Below are 22115 nucleotides of genomic sequence, written 5' to 3'. Positions count from 1 at the left end.
ACAATTTTTAGGGCCTTCCTCGGACACCGCCTGGTATAGAGGTCCTGAATGGCAGGAAGCTTGGCCCCAGTGATGTACTGGGCCGTACGCACTACCCTCTGTAGTGCCTTGCGGTCGGAGGCTGAGCAGTTGCCATACCAGGCAGTGATGCAACCAGTCAGGATGCTCTCGATGGTGCAGCTGTAGAACCTCCCGAGTGGTGCAGTGGTCTAAGGCACTGCATCGCAGTGCTAGCTGTGCCACTAGAGATCCTGGTTCGAATCCAGGCTCTGTCGTCACCGGCCGCGACCGGGAGACCCATGGGGCGGCGCACAATTGGCCCAGCGTCATCCAGGGTAGGGGAGGGAATGGCCGGCAGGGATGTAGCTCAGTTGGTAGAGCATGGCGTTTGCAACACCAGGGTTGTGGGTTCGTTTCCCACGGGGGGCCAGTATGAAATAAAAAAAATAAATAATAATGTATGCACTCGCTAACTGTAAGTCGCTCTGGATAAGAGCGTCTGCTAAAATGGATCTGAGGACCCATGCCAAATTGTCTCCTGAGGGGGAATAGGCTTTGTCGTGCCCTCTTCATGACTGTCTTGGTGTGTTTGGACCATGATAGTTTGATGCTCCACTAAAGCCCCGTCAATGAGAATGGGGGCGTGCTCGGTCCTCTTCTTTTTCCTGTAGTCCACATTCATCTCCTTTGTCTTGATCACGTTGAGTGAGAGGTTGTTATCCTGGCACCACACGGCCAGGTCTCTGACCACCTCCCTATAGGCTGTCTTTCGTTGTCGGTGATCAGGCCTACCACTGTTGTGTCGTCGGCAAACTTAATGATGGTGTTGGAGCCGTGTCTGGCCATGCAGTCATGGGTGAACAGGGAGTACAGGAGGGGACTGAGCACGCACCCCTGAGGGTCCCTCGTGTTGAGGATCAGCGTGGCACGTGTTGTTACCTACCCTTACCACCTGGGGGCGGCCCGTCAGGAAGTCCAGGATCCAGTTGCAGAGGGAGGTGTTTAGTCCCATGGTCCTTAGCTTAGTGATGAGCTTTGAGGGCACTATGGTGTTGAACGCTGGGCTGTATTCAATGAATAGCATTCTCACGTAGGTGTTCCTTTTGTCCAGGTGGGAAAGGGCAGTGTGGAGTGCAATAGAGATTGCATCATCTGTGGATCTGTTGGGGCCGTATGCAAATTGGAGTGGGTCTAGGGTTTCTGGGATAATGGTGTTGATGTTAGCCATGACCAGCCTTTCAAAGCACTTCATGGCTACAGACGAGAGTGCTATGGGTCGGTAGTCATTTAGGCAGGTTACCTTAGTGTTCTTGGGCACAGGGACTATGGTGGTCTGCTTGAAACATGTTTATATTACAGACTCAGTCAGGGACAGGTTGAAAATGTCAGTGAAGACACTTGCAAGTTGGTCAGCGCATGGTCTGAGTACACATCCTGGTAATCCGTCTGGCCCTGCGGCCTTGTGAATGTTGACCTGTTTAATGGTTTTACTCACATCGGCCATGGAGAGCGTGATCACACAGTCGTCCGGAACAGATGATGCTCTCATGCATGCCTCAGTGTTGCTTGCCTCGAAGCGAGCATAACATTGATTTAGCTCGTCTGGTAGGCTCGTGTCACTGGGCAGCTCGCGGCTGTGTTTCCCTTTGTAGTCTGTAATAGTTTGCAAGCCCTGCCACATCCGACGAGCGTCGGATCTGGTGTAGTACGATTTCTTAGAAGCGTCCGGGTTAGAGTTCTGCTCCGTGAAAGCGGCAGCTCTACCCTTTAGCTCAGTGCGGATGTTGCCTGTAATCCATGGCTTTTGGTTGGGGTATGTACGTACGGTCACTGTGGGGATGACGTCATCGATGCACATATTGATGAAGCCAGTGACTGATGTGGCGTACTCCTCAATGCCGTCGGAAGAATCCCGGAACATATTCCAGTCTGTGCTAGCAAAACAGTCCTGAAGCTAAGTTTTTTTTCCTCTGGTTGCACATTTAACATGCTGGTATAAATTGTGTAAAATGGATTTAAGTTTCCCTGCATTAAAGTCCTCAGCCACTAGGAGCGCCGCCTCTGGATGAGCGTTTTCCTGTTTGCTTATGGCCTTATACAGCTCATTGAGTGCAATCTTAGTGCCAGCATCGGTTTGTGGTGGTAAATAGACAGCTACGAAAAATATAGATGAAAACTCTCTTGGTAAATAGTGTGGTCTACAGCTTATCATGAGATACTCTACCTCAGGCGAGCAAAACCTCGAGACTTCCTTAATATTAGATTTCGTTCACCAGCTGTTGTTTACAAATATATACAGACCGCCACCCCTTGTCTTACCGGACGCCATTGTTCTATCTTGACGATGCAGCGTGAAACCCGCCAGCTGTATGTTATCTATACACTTAAATAGCGAATGGAGGACGCTTTTCACATGGTTCATTTTCATGCCAGCCAGGTAGGCTATACTCCTGTTGAAAAGAGAAGCAATGTGCTTAATATTAGGAAAGTTCAGAAATAAATATATTATTCCTAGCCTATAGAAAGCTGATGGGATCCTCCTCTCTTAATAGAGGCCATCAAAACTCTTTTCTCACACAATTGCATAGCCTATAGAAATGTTGCGCAACATGAGCTCATGGGCTCTCATGAAGTGTTTGATTAGATTTTCAAATACATTTGCATTGATGTCAGAGTGATTAGAGGGACAATAGAGTGCTGAGTACCAGGCAAGTTAGCAAGTTTGGTAGGCTACTAATGACCATCAGAGCTTTGAGAAGTCTAATTACTGTGACTAAACGGTCACGTGGAATTTGACTGCCTTCATGACTCGTTACCGTGGTATTACGGTCACCGTAACAACCCTATCCAAGCCTGCTTCTTCTTTGATCCATTCGCTGTATTGTTTTGTTTTTAGACCCGGGTAAACCTCAACAGAGTGTGTGTTGTGTGGTCTTGAATTTCACCAAGCGGAGGGAGGAAGAACTGCTGGAATTAATAGAAGGAGATATATCATACAATGAAACCACGAGGGGAGAAACCAAGGGACCATGCCAACAACTTTCTGCTCTCTTTTCCTCTATTGACTTTAATACTGTCCTATTCTTACTCTTACACACACACACACACACACACACACACACCATTCTTCCTTAAACACTCATCCAGTTGCTTTGTCTCTGGATTTTTACACTGCAGGGATAAATTCACACTAAATCCTGGATTTACAACTGAAACCTCCCACCTTCCTTTTTCCTTCTCCTTCCTACTTTAATATATATATATATATTTCCTAAAAGTCTCTTTGACTGCATTGGAAATTCCTCTTCCTTAGCTCTGCATGAGGGTTGGACTGGTCCAGTAAATTAATGACTGTAAGATGTCATCCCCTCATTTACTACCTCTTGTTGGCCAACAGCCTACAGTACAGCCTACACTGGACCTACAACCTACAGGTTAGCCTACACTGGACCTACAGCTGACATATAGTCTACAGTACAGACTTTGTTGCCAGAACCTGAGAGATAAATACAGTGAGGGTGTTCCAAAACAAAAACAAAAAGCTCCATGGCTCCGAAACAACAATCATTTACTTCCTTAATCTCCTCTCATCCACTCAGAAAGTGAGTGAAATGACACAACATGTGGTTCTCTGTAGCTCAGTTAGTAGAGCATGGCTCTTGCAACGCCAGGATAGTGAGTTCATTTCACGGGGCCAAATAAAATTGATGCATGCATGACAAGTCACTCTGGATAAAGGTGTCTGTTAAATTGTACATATTACAACCTTTGACCCTACAATACCGTACAAGCAAAACACAATCCTGCTCCATAAGCCTTCCCCCGTTTATTGTTTGTAAAATGCTATATTTGATGGGGAGAAATTAATTCTGTTCGACAAATAGTAACCATGCAATCTATTTGCTAATGGATATTTGCACAGATATTTGCAAAGATTGCAAATGCTAAACTGACTCAGCCTGTGGGACATCCCCTTTAACTAGTTGTTATCTTATACACACTATTGACATTTTGTATTGTACATATATGTATACATCCAGGAGGCTCTTTACCTAGTTACTAACAGTGACACTGCACAGAACCATCACCGGGTCATTCAATGTGACCACAAACCTTGTTACTGGCCCGGGGACCGTGTGTTGTTGAAACGATAAGGTTCCAGTCCAGGAATACATCACAAAATCATAGTGCTACAACTGTCACACACAAGTGTGTGTGTGTGTGTGTGTGTGTGTGCGTGCGAATGTGTGTGTGTGTGTGCATTCGCACGTGTGTGTGCATTCGCACGTGTGTGTGTGTGTGTGTGCATTCGCACGTGTGTGTGTGTGTGTGTGTGTGCATTCGCACGTGTGTGTGTGTGTGTGTGTGTGCATTCGCACGTGTGTGTGTGTGTATCTACTGACATGTTTATTAATCCACCACTGTTAAATTACCCCTAAGGTCAGTTTCTGACACCACCAAACTGTTAAAACCAGAGGGCCAGAGTCTTAGAAGGCTTTTGATTCTGGAGCACATAGATGGAGCTTTACATGTCATGTCAGAGGGGATCAGTCAACTATGTCAGCTAGATGACACATTCCTGGCATGCAAAACCACTGTGAAGGTCAACAAAGACGGAGGCCATTGGACACAACATAGCAACACATTATTAACGATGTATTTAAATTACTCAAGCCCATAGCAACACAGCACAACACTTCTCAGGTCTATTTTCTCTTTATGAATGGGAGTGTCTGATCATTCTACACCTGTGTGAATGTTGGTCAATGCCCCATGCCTGGCTGAATACACAGCGGTGAGTGACATCGATATGGATGAAGATCATCTGATAGACAAAGTGTGATATACAATGAAATGGTGCCCATACCTAAAAAGAAACAAGAGAACATCACTTGAGCAGCAGAGGTTTAGCACTGACATGCAAATGCAAAATGTTCTGTATACTAAAGGACTAAACTAAAGACAAAAGGTTAAGGATAGGGTTAGTGTTAGGTTTAATATTGGGGTTAGGTTTCATGTTAGTGTTAGGGTTTGGGTTATTCATGTACAGTATACCACAATACCAGTTCACCGCTCACTTGAGTTTTCCTTAGTCAAGATTGCTCTGAGGGAAGCTATACCTTGAAGAAAAACCCCAATATGCATACTACACTCTAAAGCTAAATTCACTCTTAGAAAAAAAAGGTTCCTTTTAGAATCAAAAAGGGTTCTATCGCTTGCTTCATATATGGAACCCCTAAAAGTTCTATATAGAACCCTTTTATAGGGTTCTTTGATAAGAACCCTAGAGGTTCTTCTTCACTGAACCAAAATGGTTCCATATACAGAGCCTTTGGAAAGTATTCAGACCCCTTGACCTTTTTCAAATGTTACGTTACATCCTTATTCTAAAATGGATTCAATAAATAAAAATCCTCAGCATTCTACACACAATACCCCATAATGACGAAGGGAAAACTGGTTTTTAGAAATGTTAGCAAATTAATTAAAAATAAAACACAGAAATACCTTATTTACATAAGTATTCAGACCCTTTGCTATGAGACTCGAAATTGAGCTCAAGTGCATCCTGTTTCCATTTATCATCCTTGAGATGTTTCTACAACTTGATTGGAGTCCACCTGTGGTAAATTCATGTGATTGGACATAATTTGGAAAGGCACACACCTGTTTATATAAGGTCCCACAGTTGACAGTGCATGTCAGAGCAAAAACCAAGCCATGAGGTCGAAGGAATTGTCTGTAGAGCTCCGAGACAGGATTGTGTTGAGGCACAGATCTGGGGAAGGGTACCAAAAAATGTCTGCAGCATTGAAGGTCCCAAAGAACACAGTGGCCTCCATCATTATTAAATGGAAGAAGTTTGTAACCACCAAGACTCTTCCTAGAGCTGGCCACCCGGCCAAACTGAGCAATCGGGGGAGCAGGATCTTGGTCAGGGAGGTGACCAAGAACCCGATGGTCACTCTTACAGAACTCTAGAGTTCCTCTGTGGAGATGGGAGAACCTTCCAGAAGGACAACCATCTCTGCATCACTCCACCAATCAGGCCTTTATGGTAGACAGACAGAAGCCACTCCTCAGTAAAATGCACGACAGCCCGCATGGAGTTTGCCAAAAGGCACCTAAAGGACTCAGACCATGAGAAACAAGATTCTCTGGTCTGATGAACCTCTCTGGTCTGACTAAGATTGAAGTCTTTGGCCTGAATGCCAAACGTCACATCTGGAAGAAACCTGGCACCATCCCTACGGTGAAGCATGGTGGTGGCAGCATCATGCTGTGGGGAGGTTTTTCAGTGACAGGGACTGGGAGACTAGTCAGGATCGAGGGAAAGATGAACGGAGCAAAGTACAGAGAAATCCTTGATGAAAACCTGCTCCAGAGCGCTCAGGACCTCAGGGGCGAAGGTTCGCCTTCCAACAGGACAACGACCCTAAGCACACAGCCAAGACAACGCAGGAGTGGCTTCGGGACAAGTCTCTGAGTGTCCTTGAGTGGCCCAGCTAGAGCCCGGACTTGAACCCGATCAAACATCTCTGGAGAGACTCGAAAATAGCTGTTCAGCGACGCTCCCCATCCAACCTGACCGAGCTAGAGAGGATCTGCAGAGAAGAATGGGAGAAACTCCCCAAATACAGGTGTGTCAAGCTTGTAGCGTCATACCCAAGAAGACTCGAGGTGGTAATCGCTGCCAAAGGTGCTTCAACAAAGTACTGAATACTTATGTAAATGTAATATTTAATTTTTTCATTTTTAATAGATTTGCAAAACTTTCTAAAAACCTGTTTTTGCTTTGTCATTATGGGGTTTTGTGTGTAGATTGATGAGGAAAAATTTTTTTTAATCCATTTTAGAATAAGGCTGTAACATAACAAAATGTGGAAAAAGTAATGGGGTCTGAATACCTTCCGAATGCACTCTATGTATTTTGGCAGCCATTCATGGACAGTTTTGAATAAGTCATACAAATAAGCATTGGATATTAAATGCTCCAGGAATCAAATATCATTTTTGACATTTTAGTATTTTGCACATGCTAAGCAACTCATAAAGGCATCATATTTTGTCTATGCAGAGTAAGATGATGACAGGGATCTTCAACTAGTAGGTATAAACCCCCTGAGTTTTCTTGAAAGTTTGGTGATTTTGAGAAATGTATTGTTATAACAAGAACATTTTCAGACACCCAGCAATCGGAAAAACATAGATCAGGGGTGGCAGGATTTTCTTCTAGCCCTATTTTAAAGAGATAGTTCACCCAAATTACAAAATGTTAGTGTCCTTACCTTAAAAGCAGTGAATGGACAAGGAGACTGCAATCTATGATTTGGTTGCCCACTGCCATCAACCATTAATATGTCCTGTGCAGAGTAGTGGTAACACTCCCAGGCATGTGTCACATACAACTTTCCACCTGATAAAAGGGATCAATCCCTGATTCCAACCTTCCTACTGTTTCTAGCATTTGCCCGTCTCCCCATCTCATTTCATTACTGTCTGAATAAAGTGTCAAACTACCACATTTGTTATAAAACCAATTATATTTGCAGACTTTAAATTTCATCCCCCCAAAATCTCAAAGCACCAAACACCCAATTTTGAGTGTTCATTTAATGTTCAAAGCATCCTGAATACACCTGACCTATGTTTTTTTTTATTTTTTATTTTTATCCAGCCTGGTCATAGGCCTAAGCCATGTGAAAATGCATAGAATTGCACGAAATGAGCTTTTAAACAGTAAAAATGTTCACCCATCTGAAGGAGCAGTGCCACATAGGAATGAATGGAATTCTACAGTATTTCAATTAAGTGTTTCAAGGACAAAATAGTTTTTAAGGATTTTTGTTATAGTGGGGACAGTAACATAAGAACTTTCAAAAAAAAAAAACTCTACTTTAAGGAAAATGTTTTAATATATATTTTTTGTTTATCTCACATAATATCATTTAAAATTATGCATTAATGTGTAGGTAATAGAATAAATGTGGCAAAAACAAATGTAGACATTAATAAATACATTTCTATAGCTTCCAAAATAGTTTTTACACTGGTGGGGGAGTGCCAAGATGGAGGCACGGTGACTTCAAAACAGCGCCCCCTGGCAGTTGTCTATATATATATATTTTATTTTTTACACAGTGAGGGAAAAAAGTATGATCCCCTGATGATTTTGTATGTTTGCCAACTGAAAAATAAATTATCAGTTTATAATTTTAATGGTAGGTTTATTTGAACAGTGAGAGACAGAATAACAACAAAAAAATCCAGAAAAACGCATGTCAAAAATGTTATGAATTGATTTGCATTTTAATGAGGGAAATAAGTATTTGACCCCCTCTCAATCAGAAAGATTTCTGGCTCCCAGGTGTCTTTTATAGAGGTAACGAGCTGAGATTAGGAGCACACTCTTAAAGGGAGTGCTCCTAATCTCAGCTTGTTACCCGTATAAAAGAAACCTGTTCACAGAATCAATCAATCAATCAGATTCCAAACTCTCCACCATGGCCAAGACCAAAGAGCTCTCCAAGGATGTCAGGGACAAGATTGTAGACCTACACAAGGCCCCATTCATTCTTTCCTTTACACGGATCAGTCGTCCTGGTCCCTTTGCAGAAAAACAGCCCCAAAGCATGATGTTTCCACCCCCATGCTTCACAGTAGGTATGGTGTTCTTTGGATGCAACTCAGCATTCTTTGTCCTCCAAACACGACGAGTTGAGTTTTTACCAAAAAGTTATATTTTGGTTTCATCTGACCATATGACATTCTCCCAATCCTCTTCTGGATCATCCAAATGCACTCTAGCAAACTTCAGACGGGCCTGGACATGTCCTGTACTGGACTGACAATGTACAATTCAAAGACTGAAACAAATAAGTCAGGTTACTTATATTTAAGGAGAGCAAAACGATATACAATCCCGAAATCAGCTGTAATTGTCAATAGTAAAACAAAGCTTAAAATGTTGTTTGAGTGAATCTGAATCCAGAAAATGAATGACTTCCGGACGCGGTAGACTCCGTCTCCTCATAACCCTATTATGCTAAAATATAGACTGGTGCACACTGGAAGTTATTTATTGTGTGAAAAGTATTTAAAGAGAGACCGCATGGTGTGTGTGTGTGTGCGCAGGTATGTGTGCTGTCTCTCTGGGTTGTGCCGTGGGTGGCGTTGTTGTGGCGTTGTTCTAAGATGGGTAAAAACAGCTGCATCTGCCAGTGCCCATTGCCCATGTGGGGGAGAGTAGGAAGGGCTGGTTTGACCGGCCAAGGTAGGGGGGGGGAGTGGGGGGATAGAGGGGGGAGTGGCTGGTTTGGCCGGTGAGGGTTGGACGGCACATGTTTGGCACATGGGGGTGTCACATAGCCTACTATCTCAGGCAAACTCCCAGTCCAGAGAGTATGAAGCAGACAGGTCCAGGTCCTTGCCTGGTCAGTTGGCACAGTGGACAGAGAGCGGCTACTCTGGGATAGGCTCTACTGCCTACAGCCTGGTTATTGGACTGACAGGAGGGTCTAATTTAATCAGCATGGACAGACAAAAACACAGAGATGTTTGCAGAAGTGTGGAGTGGCAAAGGGGTGGAGGAATAGAGAGGTGGAGGGAGGGAGCGATTGGATGAAAGGGTGGAGGATGGAGGGTGGATGAGGGGGGATGGATGGATGGAAGGGTGGAGGATGGAGGGTGGAGGAGGAGGGGGGGATGAAAGGGTGGAGGGTGGAGGAGGGGGGATGGATGGATGGATGGATGGAAGGGTGGAGGATGGAGGGTGGAGGAGGGGGGATGGATGGATGGAAGGGTGGAGGATGGAGGGTGGAGGAGGAGGGGGGGATGAAAGGGTGGAGGATGGAGGATGGAGGGTGGAGGAGGGGGGATGGATGGATGGAAGGGTGGAGGATGGAGGGTGGAGGAGGAGGGGGGGATGAAAGGGTGGAGGATGGAGGGTGGATGGACGGATGGAAGGGTGGAGGATGGAGGGTGGAGGAGGGGGGATGGATGGATGAAAGGGTGGAGGATGGAGGGTGGATGAGGGGGGATGGATGGATGAAAGGGTGGAGGATGGAGGGTGGATGAGGGGGGATGGATGGAAGGGTGGAGGATGGAGGAGGGATGGATGGATGGATGGAAGGGTGGAGGTTGGAGGGTGGAGGAGGAGGGGGGGATGAAAGGGTGGAGGATGGAGGGTGGAGGAGGGGGGATGGATGGATGGAGGTACTGATCATCCACATCAGCTGACTGTCGAGCACAGAACAGGTGGGATGGAGAGAGGAGGAGAGGAGGAGAGGTGGGATGGAGAGAGGAGGAGAGATGAGGAGAGGTGGGAAGGAGAGAGGAAGAGAGGAGGAGAGACAGAAGGAGAGGTGGGGAGGGAGAGGAGGAGAGATGGGAAGGAGAGAGGAAGAGAGGAGGAGAGACAGGAGGAGAGGTGGGGAGGGAGAGGAGGAGAGATGGGAAGAGAGAGGAGGAGAGGTGGGAAGGAGAGAGGAGGAGAGATGGGAAGAGAGAGGAGGAGAGGTGGGAAGGAGAGAGGAGGAGAGGAGGAGAGAGAGGAGGAGAGGTGGGGAAAGAGTTCAATGGAAAATGGTTGGAGACGTGCCAAGAACATGCATTATCAATCACTCTAATGCGCTCCCTCTCTCACTCTACTCTCTCTCTTGCATCATTCGGTTTATTGCATTTAATCATTTCATAATGCAGACTAGTCAGATGTTCTTTTGTCAGTAATTGGGTGGGTCAAGATGTGCATGTTGTACATAGCATGTGTGTGTGTGTGTGTAAAATTTAAAGCATTAACTTTCCATCCATGTGATTGCAGACAGGAAACTGTGTATAGGATTTGGAAACAGTGGCATACAGTGAGGGAAAAAAGTATTTGATCCCCTGCTGATTTTGTACGTTTGCCCACTGACAAAGAAATGATCACTCTATAATTTTAATGGTAGGTTTATTTGAACAGTGAGAGACAGAATAACAACAAATAAATCCAGAAAAACGCATGTCAAAAATGTTATAAATTGATTTGCATTTTAATGAGGGAAATAAGTATTTGACCCCCTCTCAATCAGAAAGATTTCTGGCTCCCAGGTTTCTTTTGTTACCTGTATAAAATACACCTGTCCACAGAAGCAATCAATCAGTCAGATTCCAAACTCTCCACCATGGCCAAGACCAAAGAGCTCTCCAAGGATGTCAGGGACAAGATTGTAGACCTACACAAGGCTGGAATGGGCTACAAGACCATCGCCAAGCAGCTTGATGAGAAGGTGACAACAGTTGGTGCGATTATTCGCAATTGGAAGAAACACAAGGGAACTGTCAATCTCCCTCGGCCTGGGGCTCCATGCAAGATCTCACCTCGTGGAGTTGCAATGATCATGAGAATGGTGAGGAATCAGCCCAGAACTACACGGGAGGATCTTGTCAATGATCTCAAGGCAGCTGGGACCATAGACACCAAGAAAACAATTGGCAACACACTATGCCGTGAAGGACTTAAATCCTGCAGCACCCGCAAGGTCCCCCTGCTCAAGAAAGCACATATACATGCCCGTCTGAAGTTTGCCAATGAAAATCAGAATGATTCAGACGAGAACTGGGTGAAAGTGTTGTGGTCAGATGAGACCAAAATGGAGCTCTTTGGCATCAACTCAACTCGCCGTGTTTGGAGGAGGAGGAATGCTGCCTATGACCCCAAGAACACCATCCCCACTGTCAAACATGGGGGTGGAAACATTATGCTTTGGGGGTGTTTTTCTGCTAAGGGGACAGGACAACTTCACCGCATCAAAGGGATGATGGACGGGGCCATGTACCGTCAAATCTTGGGTGAGAACCTCATTCCCTCAGCCAGGGCATTGAAAATGGGTTGTGGATGGGTATTCCAGCATGACAATGACCCAAAACACATGGCCAAGGCAAAAAAGGAGTGGCTCAAGAAGAAGCACATTAAGGTCCTGGAGTGGCCTTGCCAGTCTCCAGACCTTAATCCCATAGAAAATCTGTGGAGGGAGCTGAAGGTTCGAGTTGCCAAACGTCAGCCTCAAAACCTTAATGACTGAGGAGAAGATCTGCAAAGAGGAGTGGGACAAAATCCCTCCTGAGATGTGTGCAAACCTGGTGGCCAACTACAATAAATGTCTGACCTCTGTGATTGCCAACAAGGGTTTTGCCACCAAGTACTTTTTCATGTTTTCCAGAGGGGTCAAATACTTATTTCCCTCATTAAAATGCAAATCAATTTATAACATTTTTTACATGCGTTTTTCTAGATTTTTTTGTTGTTATTCTGTCTCTCACTGTTTCAATAAACCTACCATTAAAATTATATACTGATCATGTCTTTGTCAGTGGGGAAACTTACAAAATCAGCAGGGGATCAAATACTTGTTTCCCTCACTGTACATATTCTTCTATTACAGTGAATTTCCCTGAGTGTCTGCACCTGTATCTGGGAGCGGTGGGTTAATGTGCTGGCTTGTCAGTGAGTACAGAAGTCCTGTATCTGGGAGCGGTGGGTTAATGTGCTGGCTTGTCAGTGAGTACAGAAGTCCTGTATCTGGGAGCGGTGGGTTAATGTGCTGGCTTGTCAGTGAGTACAGAAGTCCTGTATCTGGGAGCGGTGGGTTAATGTGCTGGCTTGTCAGTGAGTACAGAAGTCCTGTATCTGGGAGGGGTGGGTTAATGTGAAGTCAGGTCAAATGTCCAAGTCTCTTACAGTATATATCCTCTTCCTCCATCTTCCCTCCTCCATCACTCACCTCCCTTCCCCTCCTCTCCCTTCCCCTCCTCTCCCCCTGTCCTCCTCTCCCTCTGCCCTCCTTTCCAATCTGCTCTGTTGTTGTTTTGTGGCAAGTGGACGTGGGGGCAGGAAGCACTAGTTGTGCACAGGATGCCCCCTAAAAACCCTGCTCCAATTCAACTAATAACTTTAACACTTCTTCTTCCACCACACAACCGGAACACAGTCACTTCCTGTTTAGCGGGGCTCCACTTCCTCCACTCTCTGTGGCCACTGTATTGTGTGTGTGTGTGTGTGTGTGTGTGTGTGTGTGTGTGTGTGTGTGTGTGTGTGTGTGTGTGTGGGAACCATCAATTCCTAACATTGAGCATGTGCATCTTACACAAACAAGTGTGCTTGTACACAGCACTTAACCTTCTGAGAACCATATGTTTCTTGGAGATGGTGGGAGCATCTTTGTCCAATGATTATTTTGCATACAACCTTCCCACAACTTTCTGGGAATGGTGCAGGATAGTTGCTTGGCTTTGGAACATTCTCGGCCCATTTACTTAACAAAAAAAAAAATGTTTCTTTGTATTTCATTACTTTAACAGAACGTTTCCTAAAAGTTCAAACATGGTTACATTTCATTTCAATTTTGGTAACGTTCTAGGAATGTTCTCCAACTGGTTTAACATTGGGAATGTTCTCAAATAGTTCAGAGAACATTAAGAAACAATGTTTCTACAGGTGTTTCCTACCGGTTTCCTCATGGTTCTATTTAAAATCATGTTCTCAAATAGTTCTGAGAATGTTAAGAAAACGTTTCATTAAAACCACAAGAAAACTTTAGTAATTTCAGAGAACGTTCTAAGAATGCTATTTAAAAACATATACATTCCGTTCTCAGCATCAACAAACTCTAATCCTCTATCTCGTTATGAGTGCTTGTTTAATTTGAAATGGGGTCTGTTTGAATAGACTAAAATTAACAGCTTTATATGCGTAAAAAAACATGACATTCTAGTTCCATCCTGGTGGTGCAGTGGACTAATTCCATGGATATACAACAGAAGATAATAGGTTCAAATCTCATTGATGCCATGTCACAATAAAAAATTAATATGCATAAGGAAATTAATTTCCATGTTTCCTATCTGTGCTTGGAGTTCAAATAAGCTAGCAATATTAAAAGTCTTATTGAAACATTCAGTGAAAGTTAAGGAAGTTAATAAAAACCTATAATTTCCGTTCTCAGAGCGTTAATAAAACCTCCCAGGAAAACATTAAAGGAACCAGAGTAAAACGTTCCCAGAACCTCCCTGCAACCTTAAAATAAACATTCCTAGAACAAGTGAAATTTTTACTTCTGTTCTCAGAACGTTTAAAAAAAACGTTCAGTTTTACTGGTCAGGAAACGTATGGCTTCCCACAACCAATGTGAAACCAAAAACATACGTTCCCACAACTTCCAAGGAACCAAATGTGCTAGCTGGGACTCTGTAGCTCAGCTGGTAGAGCATGGTGCTTGTAATGCCAAGGTAGTGGGTTCGATCCCCGGGACCACCCATACACAAAAAAAAAATAATGCATGACTGTAAGTCGCTTTGGATAAAAGCGTCTGCTAAATGGTATATTATTATCTGACAGGATTCAACAGGGCAGGCTGATTTGCAAAGCACAAGTTTATTCGTGCTTGAATTGCTCTTGGCTGTACCGACAGACATAGTTCATACAGGTGTTTCTTCAGTTATTAACCAAATAGAAAAGGGTGAGAAACGACCGTCTTTGCTTTTGTGGACACACGTGCACGCACACACGCAGTATTTAAATTACTTCTGAGAATTTTGCAATTTGTATTACACTGGGCTGAACTACACTCCAATGTATGTTATAACAAGACACTTTTGAGAGCTGTAATTTGTATTTTCAAAATACAAAATGCTTTTCTATAAAAAAAATGTATAGTGGCTCCCTTTCTCCCTGCATTGGTATCAGAAGTCTGATGGCACTATGGTGTGATAAGAGCGTTTGCTAAATAAACTAAATATAAATGTGCGGCAGGTAGCTTAGTGGTTAAGAGCGTTGTGCCAGTAACCGAAAGGTCGCTGGTTCTAATCCCCTAGCAGACTAGGTGAAAAATCTGTTGATGTACCCTTGAGCAAGGCACTTAACCCTAAGTCGCTCTGGATAAGAGCGTGTGCTAAATGACTAAAATGTAAATGTGTATGTAAAAATGGACAATTGCAAAGCATGCAGTGTATTATTATAATGAGCTAAAACAAGGTTTTGTCTAGAAGGGATACAGAATTTGTTTAAGCTGTATCTTATCTAGACTTGACCCCGAAAACAAGGCCAATAATATACCCAATGTGCTTTGTAGTTCATTTTGGTACGTTCATTTTCACATATACATTTACGTCATTTAGCAGACACTCTTATCCAAAGTGACTTACAGTTAGTGCATTCAACGAAGGTAGATAAACAACAACATATCACAGTCATAGCAAGTAAAGAGATTCTAAAACCGTTACTGAGAATGTTGTTGCTGTTCTGTCCGTCTACTTGCGAATGCATTTCTATATTTTAAAATACAAAATACAAGTATACATTGATCTTTATGGTATTTTGTAATTGTGTTCTGTCATTGTATTTTGTCATTTTTTCCCATCCGTGCAAACACACAACATGACCTGAAAGGAGAGGTTGTACAGAAGAGGAACTGTGCAACAGGGTGGATGTGTGTGATTCCCTTTTTTTTTTATCAGAGGGAATTCAACATTTCCAACAAGGAAGAGGATCCTTTATTTTTGAGGTGACTGACTAGAAAGCTTGCTCATACCTCGTCAGCTATATTGAAAGATAAGGACGTGCTCTGTCTCATAGACAAACACACTCGGAAAAAGAATTACAGACGTGAACTGACACACACAAACGGCGGCAGGGAATCACGTTTCCCACATTCACAACAGGATCTGATTCAATTCCACCTTGCATTCCCGTCAGTTCAACCCGTCTACAAAGCCAGATTTGAATAAAAAAGATGAATGGGTAAGAGTCAGTGAATGCGTCAGTCTGTCAGGTCAGTCAGGCCAATGGACTTACAGTACCAGTCAAAAGTTTGGACACACCTACTCATTCAAGGGTTTTTCTTTATTTTTACTATTTTCTACATTGTAGAATAATAGTGAAGACATCAAAACTAGGAAATAACACACATGGAATCATGTAGTAACCAAATATATTTGAGATTCTTCAAAGTAGCCACCCTTTGCCTAGTTGACAGCTTTGCACACTCTGGGAATTCTCTCAACCAGCTTCATGAGGAATGCTTTTCCAACAGTCTTGAAGGAGTTCCCACATATGCTGAGCACTTGCTGGCTGCTTTTCCTTCATTCTGACGTCCAACTCATCACACACCATCTCAATTGGGTTGAGATCGGGTGATTGTGGAGGCCAGGTCATCTAATGCAGCACTCTATCACTCTCCTTCTTGGTAAAATAGCCCTTAGCAGGGACGGCCTGTTCAATAGGGCGATATGGGCGACGCACTGCCAAACGGGAAAAGGAAGGGATTTTTTTTCTAATCAATTATATCACGGCAACAGTAGTTATCAGTGTTGTAATCTATACGTCTGATCTGCCACAGTGCCACACTGCCACTAAATGTCGAATCAGGCTAAAGTCGTGCTTCAAATGGCTCCACCCCCTTTTGGGGCGATTTCAGTCAGATTGAAAATCGCCCAGAACTTCTGTCATAGACTCCCATGTAAAATCTTTTTTTTTCAAATTTCAGAGCCTTCAATACAATCTCAATGGGTGTCTGTGGGCTTGCACTTACGCGCTTTCGTCATACGTTACGTAACCATGAACGTAACTGAGAAAAGAGTGGATTGTTTGAAAGAAGTTCCTTTTTGTCGGCGAACAAATGAAGATAAATTGGCAACGAAACAATTAGGACCTCCCAGACCAAATTTAATAATTCAACAGGTTTCTACTAAAGGCGGAAAGTCCTACACCCGAGGATTTTCCAAAAATTGGTACGAACGAAAAAAGACATTGCCACTCACTCAACTGGATGACGAGGGATACAGGCTAGCTGTCCGCCGCCACAACGATGAGGTTAGTGTTGATAATCACAAGTTTACTGGATGTGGATATGGTGTAATAAAGGCAGTTTATTCAGAGGTAAATATATCTGGAATCGCGTTCACGGACCCGTTCGTCAAACTCTTAGGGAGCTATAAATTAAGCCCCATTACTTACCATATAGATAAGAGAAATTGCTGCAGCTACATATATTTTACATCCTGGCCCTACATAGTTCACTATTTGCATCACTTACCAAAATATTACATGTGGTCATATATGCTTGGAAAGTGGAGATGCCATAGAACGTCAAAAAAGTAAACATTGCTGGAGACACATTGCCGTTTTGGAGAAGACATCGCGTTTGCTAGCGAAGAGATTTGTTGTGGCAAATGAACTTTGGCTGGGAATTGCCAGGAACCTCACGATAAGATATATGCATCAGCATTGCGAGTCTCATGATTCTATACGTATTGCGATTCGATACTGTGATTTTATTGCGCACCATATGTCTGTTGCAGAGGGATCAGAAAGCCATGAGAACGAGTTTTGATCAGTCATGGAAATAAAAGTGCTGAAAACAAATTGGCTCCCAATGTGAAAAGATTGAGAACAAGCTATGAAGGAACAATAATGGTGTTTTGGTGCAGGTACAGCCAACTAGCGCTAAAATATTGCGATATTGTCAATACAGTATATCGTAAAGTATCACTATGTAACTCGATTTCTTTCACCCCAATCCCTCAAATTAACGGTAAATAACTGAATTGTTTGCCCCACATTTAGCTAAGATGATTAGCTAGCCAGCTAAAATGTTTTAGTTAGTTAGCAGTCGCATCTACAATAGTTTACTGTCAATAACATGTCTCCAAAAATGACGTGGTTTCTCCAATTGTGTTGACATTTTACAATTGCAATGCGCATCCATGAGTATCCACTTTCTGTAGCTCAGCTGGTAGAGCATGGTGCTTGTAACGCCAAGGTAGTGGGTTCGATCCCCGGGACCACCCATACACAAAAATGTATGCACGCATGACTGTAAGTCGCTTTGGATAAAAGCGTCTGCTAAATGGCATATTATTATTATTATTATTATTATTATTATTATCTGAAGAGAGCCCCGAAACATTGTGTGCAGACATTTTATGCAATAAATGAAGTAGGTTCAATCTAGTAGTTCTGATCTTCTGATTGGTCCTGATGAGTTGGGCGAGGTCCCCTGCAGGCTACTGTCACTGTTGCATTGGCTCTGAGTCGGGTTCTCTGTCTTCAAATGTTCAGCCTAAGAGAGGGGATTTTTGTGTGTGTGTGTGTGTTTAACAGTGATGATGTGTGTGTGTGTGTGTGTGTTTAACAGTGATGATGTGTGTGTGTGTGTGTTTGTGTGTGTGTGTGTCCTCAGAGCAAGAACTCGTGAGTTGGAAGAACTGAGAGGCCTATGGCGTGGGTGTTGTCCTTGGCCACCTGCTGACAAGGCTGACAAGATAGGACCCTTTTGTCCATTGTTATTGGATAGGAACAGAACTTATAACCAGCTCCTGACCTAAATAGATCTTAGCACAACATTTTACTCAACATATCATATTCCATATTCACTATAACAAATATATTTACTACGACATTAGCAAGAACCGCCACATCCTCAGCCGGCTAATCCAGTGTGTGAAGTTTTGCGGAGTGTTTGAGTTAGCTTTGCGAGGCAAAGATGAAACTGAGGGCTCCACCAACCCTGGTAAGCCAACACTTTTGAGATCAGTCAATAAATGCTTCTGGTATTGACTTATATGCTGCCCCTGTCTTCATGTTGTTGCTGGACATATCTTTTTTTAAATGTGTGTAGGTCACCTAAATCATCAGAAAAATTGCCCCTCCTGAGAATTTTTTCAGGAGCCGCCACTGGCCCTTAGACAGCCTGGAGGTGTGTTTTGGGTCATTGTCCTGTTGAAAAACAAATGATAGTCCCACTAACCACCTTCCGGAGACACTTGAAACCCTACCTCTTTAAGGAATACCTGGTATAGTATAAAAGTAATCCTTCTATCCCCCCCTCCCCCACCCCCCAATAAATAAATAAATATATATATATATATATATATATATATATATATATATATATATATATATATATATATATATATACACATATACACACACTGCTCAAAAAAATAAAGGGAACACTTAAACAACACATCCTAGATCTGAATGAATGAAATAATCTTATTAAATACTTTTTTCTTTACATAGTTGAATGTGCTGACAATAAAATCACACAAAAATTATCAATGGAAATCAAATGTATCAACCCATGGAGGTCTGGATTTGGAGTCACCCTCAAAATTAAAGTGGAAAACCACACTACAGGCTGATCCAACTTTGATGTAATGTCCTTAAAACAAGTCAAAATGAGGCTCAGTAGTGTGTGTGGCCTCCACGTGCCTGTATGACCTCCCTACAATGCCTGGGCATGCTCCTGATGAGGTGGCGGATGGTCTCCTGAGGGATCTCCTCCCAGACCTGGACTAAAGCATCCGCCAACTCCTGGACAGTCTGTGGTGCAATTGTTGATGGATGGAGCGAGACATGATGTCCCAGATGTGCTCAATTGGATTCAGGTCTGGGGAACGGGCGGGCCAGTCCATAGCATCAATGCCTTCCTCTTGCAGGAACTGCTGACACACTCCAGCCACATGAGGTCTAGCATTGTCTTGCATTAGGAGGAACCCAGGGCCAACCGCACCAGCATATGGTCTCACAAGGGGTCTGAGGATCTCATCTCGGTACCTAATGGCAGTCAGGCTACCTCTGGCGAGCACATGGAAGGCTGTGCGGCCCCCCAAAGAAATGCCACCCCACACCATGACTGACCCACCGCCAAACCGGTCATGCTGGAGGATGTTGCAGGCAGCAGAACGTTCTCCACGGGGTCTCCAGACTCTGTCACGTCTGTCACATGTGCTCAGTGTGAACCTGCTTTCATCTGTGAAGAGCACAGGGCGCCAGTGGCGAATTTGCCAATCATGGTGTTCTCTGGCAAATGCCAAACGTCCTGCATGGTGTTGGGCTGTAAGCACAACCCCCACCTGTGGACGTCGGGCCCTCATACCACCCGCATGGAGTCTGTTTCTGACTGTTTGAGCAGACACATGCACATTTGTGGCCTGCTGGAGGTCATTTTGCAGGGCTCTGGTAGTGCTCCTCCTGCTCCTCCTTGCACAAAGGCGGAGGTAGCGGTCCTGCTGCTGGGTTGTTGCCCTCCTACAGCCTCCTCCACGTCTCCTGATGTACTGGCCTGTCTCCTGGTAGCGCCTCCATGCTCTGGACACTACGTTGACAGACACAGCAAACCTTCTTGCCACAACTCGCATTGATATGCCATCCTGGATGAGCTGCACTACCTGAGCCACTTGTGTTGGTTGTTGACTCCGTCTCATGCTACCACTAGAGTGAAAGCACCGCCAGCATTCAAAAGTGACCAAAACATCAGCCAGGAAGCATAGGAACTGAGAAGTGGTCTGTGGTCACCACCTGCAGAACCACTTCTTTATTGGGTGTCTTGCTAATTGCCTATAATTTCCACCTGTTGTCTATTCCATTTGCACAACAGCATGTGACATTTATTGTCAATCTGTGTTGCTTCCTAAGTGGACAGTTTGATTTCACAGAAGTGTGATTGACTTGGAGTTACATTGTGTTGTTTAAGTGTTCCCTTTATTTTTTTGAGCAGTGTATATATATATATATATATAGGGTGATTGTCCCACTGGCTATCATAAGTTGAATGCACCAATTTGTAAGTCAATCTGGATAAGAGCGTCTGCTAAATGATGTAAATGTAAATGTAAATGGCGTATCGCTGCAGAATGCTGTGGTAGCCATGCTGGTTAAGTGTGCCTTGAATTCTAAATGAATCACTGACAGTGTCACCAGCAAAGCACCCCCACACCATCACACCTCCTCCTCCATGCTTCACGGTGGGTACCACACATGCAGAGATCATCCGTTCACCCACACCGCGTCTCACAAAGACACAGATTTCCACCGGTCTAATGTCCATTGCTCATGTTTTTTGGCCCAAGCAAGTCTCTTCTTATTATTGGTGTCCTTTAGTAGTGGTTTCTTTGCAGCAATTTGACCATGAAGGCCTGATTCACACAGTCTCCTCTGAACAGTTGATGTTGAGATGTGTCTGTTACTTGAACTCTGTGAAGCATTTATTTGGGCTGCAATTTCTGAGACTGGTAACTCTAATGAACTTATCCTCTGCAGCAGAGGTAACTCTGGGTCTTCTTTTCCTGTGGCGGTCCCCATGAGAGCTAGTTTCATCATAGCACTTGATGGTTTTTGCGACTGCACTTGAAGAAACTTTCAAAGTTCTTGAAATGTTCCAGATTGACTGACCTTCATATCTTAAAGTAATGATGGACTGTCGTTTCTCTTTGCTTATTTGAGCTGTTCTTGCCATAATATGGACTTGGTCTCTTACCAAATAGGGCTATCTTCTGTCACAACACAACTGATTGGCTCATTAAGAAGGAAAGAAATTCCACAAATTAACTTTTAACAAAGGGTGGCTACTTTGAATTTGTTTATCACTTTTTTGGTTACTACAGGATTCCATATGTGTTATTTCATAGTTTTGATGTCTTCACCACTTTTCTACCATGTAGAAAATAGTAAAAATAAAGAAAATCCCTTGAATGAGTAGGTGTGTCCAACCGTTTAACTGGTACTGTAATGGAGATGAGCATATGCCAGAAAGCAGGAAGAGCCCCACCTCACCCCCCTGATTCATCGCTTTCCCATTTTCTACACAGGAGGCAGGAATAGCAGCAGAACAAACAGCTCAGGGATAGGGGGTAGGGGGAGGCAGGGAGGGAGGGAGGAGGGGGAAGCAACAGGATGTTGTTTGAGTTTCACGTCCTGTTTCCTTCCCTTTCCCAAGAAGCTACTCTAACGCAGGTGCACAAGCTCTCCTCTAACCCCCCCCCCCCCCCCGAACAAGTTCAACTTTGCTCGGTTCCTATTTGAGAACATGTACTCCCAACTCTCACTGGCTTACTCTCTCTACTATGGACACACAAACACGCACGCTCACACACACACTGACTCACTCACATACACACTCTCCCCTTACAAAACCGTCCATTGTTATTCAGCAAAGTTACTTTTGCTATCTCTTGGTCAATTGCAGACCTCTGTGAATTTGGGACGACATGTAAGACATGGGTCAAAGAGGGTTCTGTAAAGAGTTCCTGACTTTGATTTAGAAGCACTTTTATCTTCATGTAAGACCTTATGCTTT

The sequence above is a fragment of the Coregonus lavaretus genome (assembly GCF_964263955.1).
Source record: "Coregonus lavaretus genome assembly, chromosome: 25".
In the NCBI taxonomy this organism is placed as follows: Eukaryota; Metazoa; Chordata; class Actinopteri; order Salmoniformes; family Salmonidae; genus Coregonus; species Coregonus lavaretus.
This window is presented reverse-complemented; position numbering follows the sequence as displayed.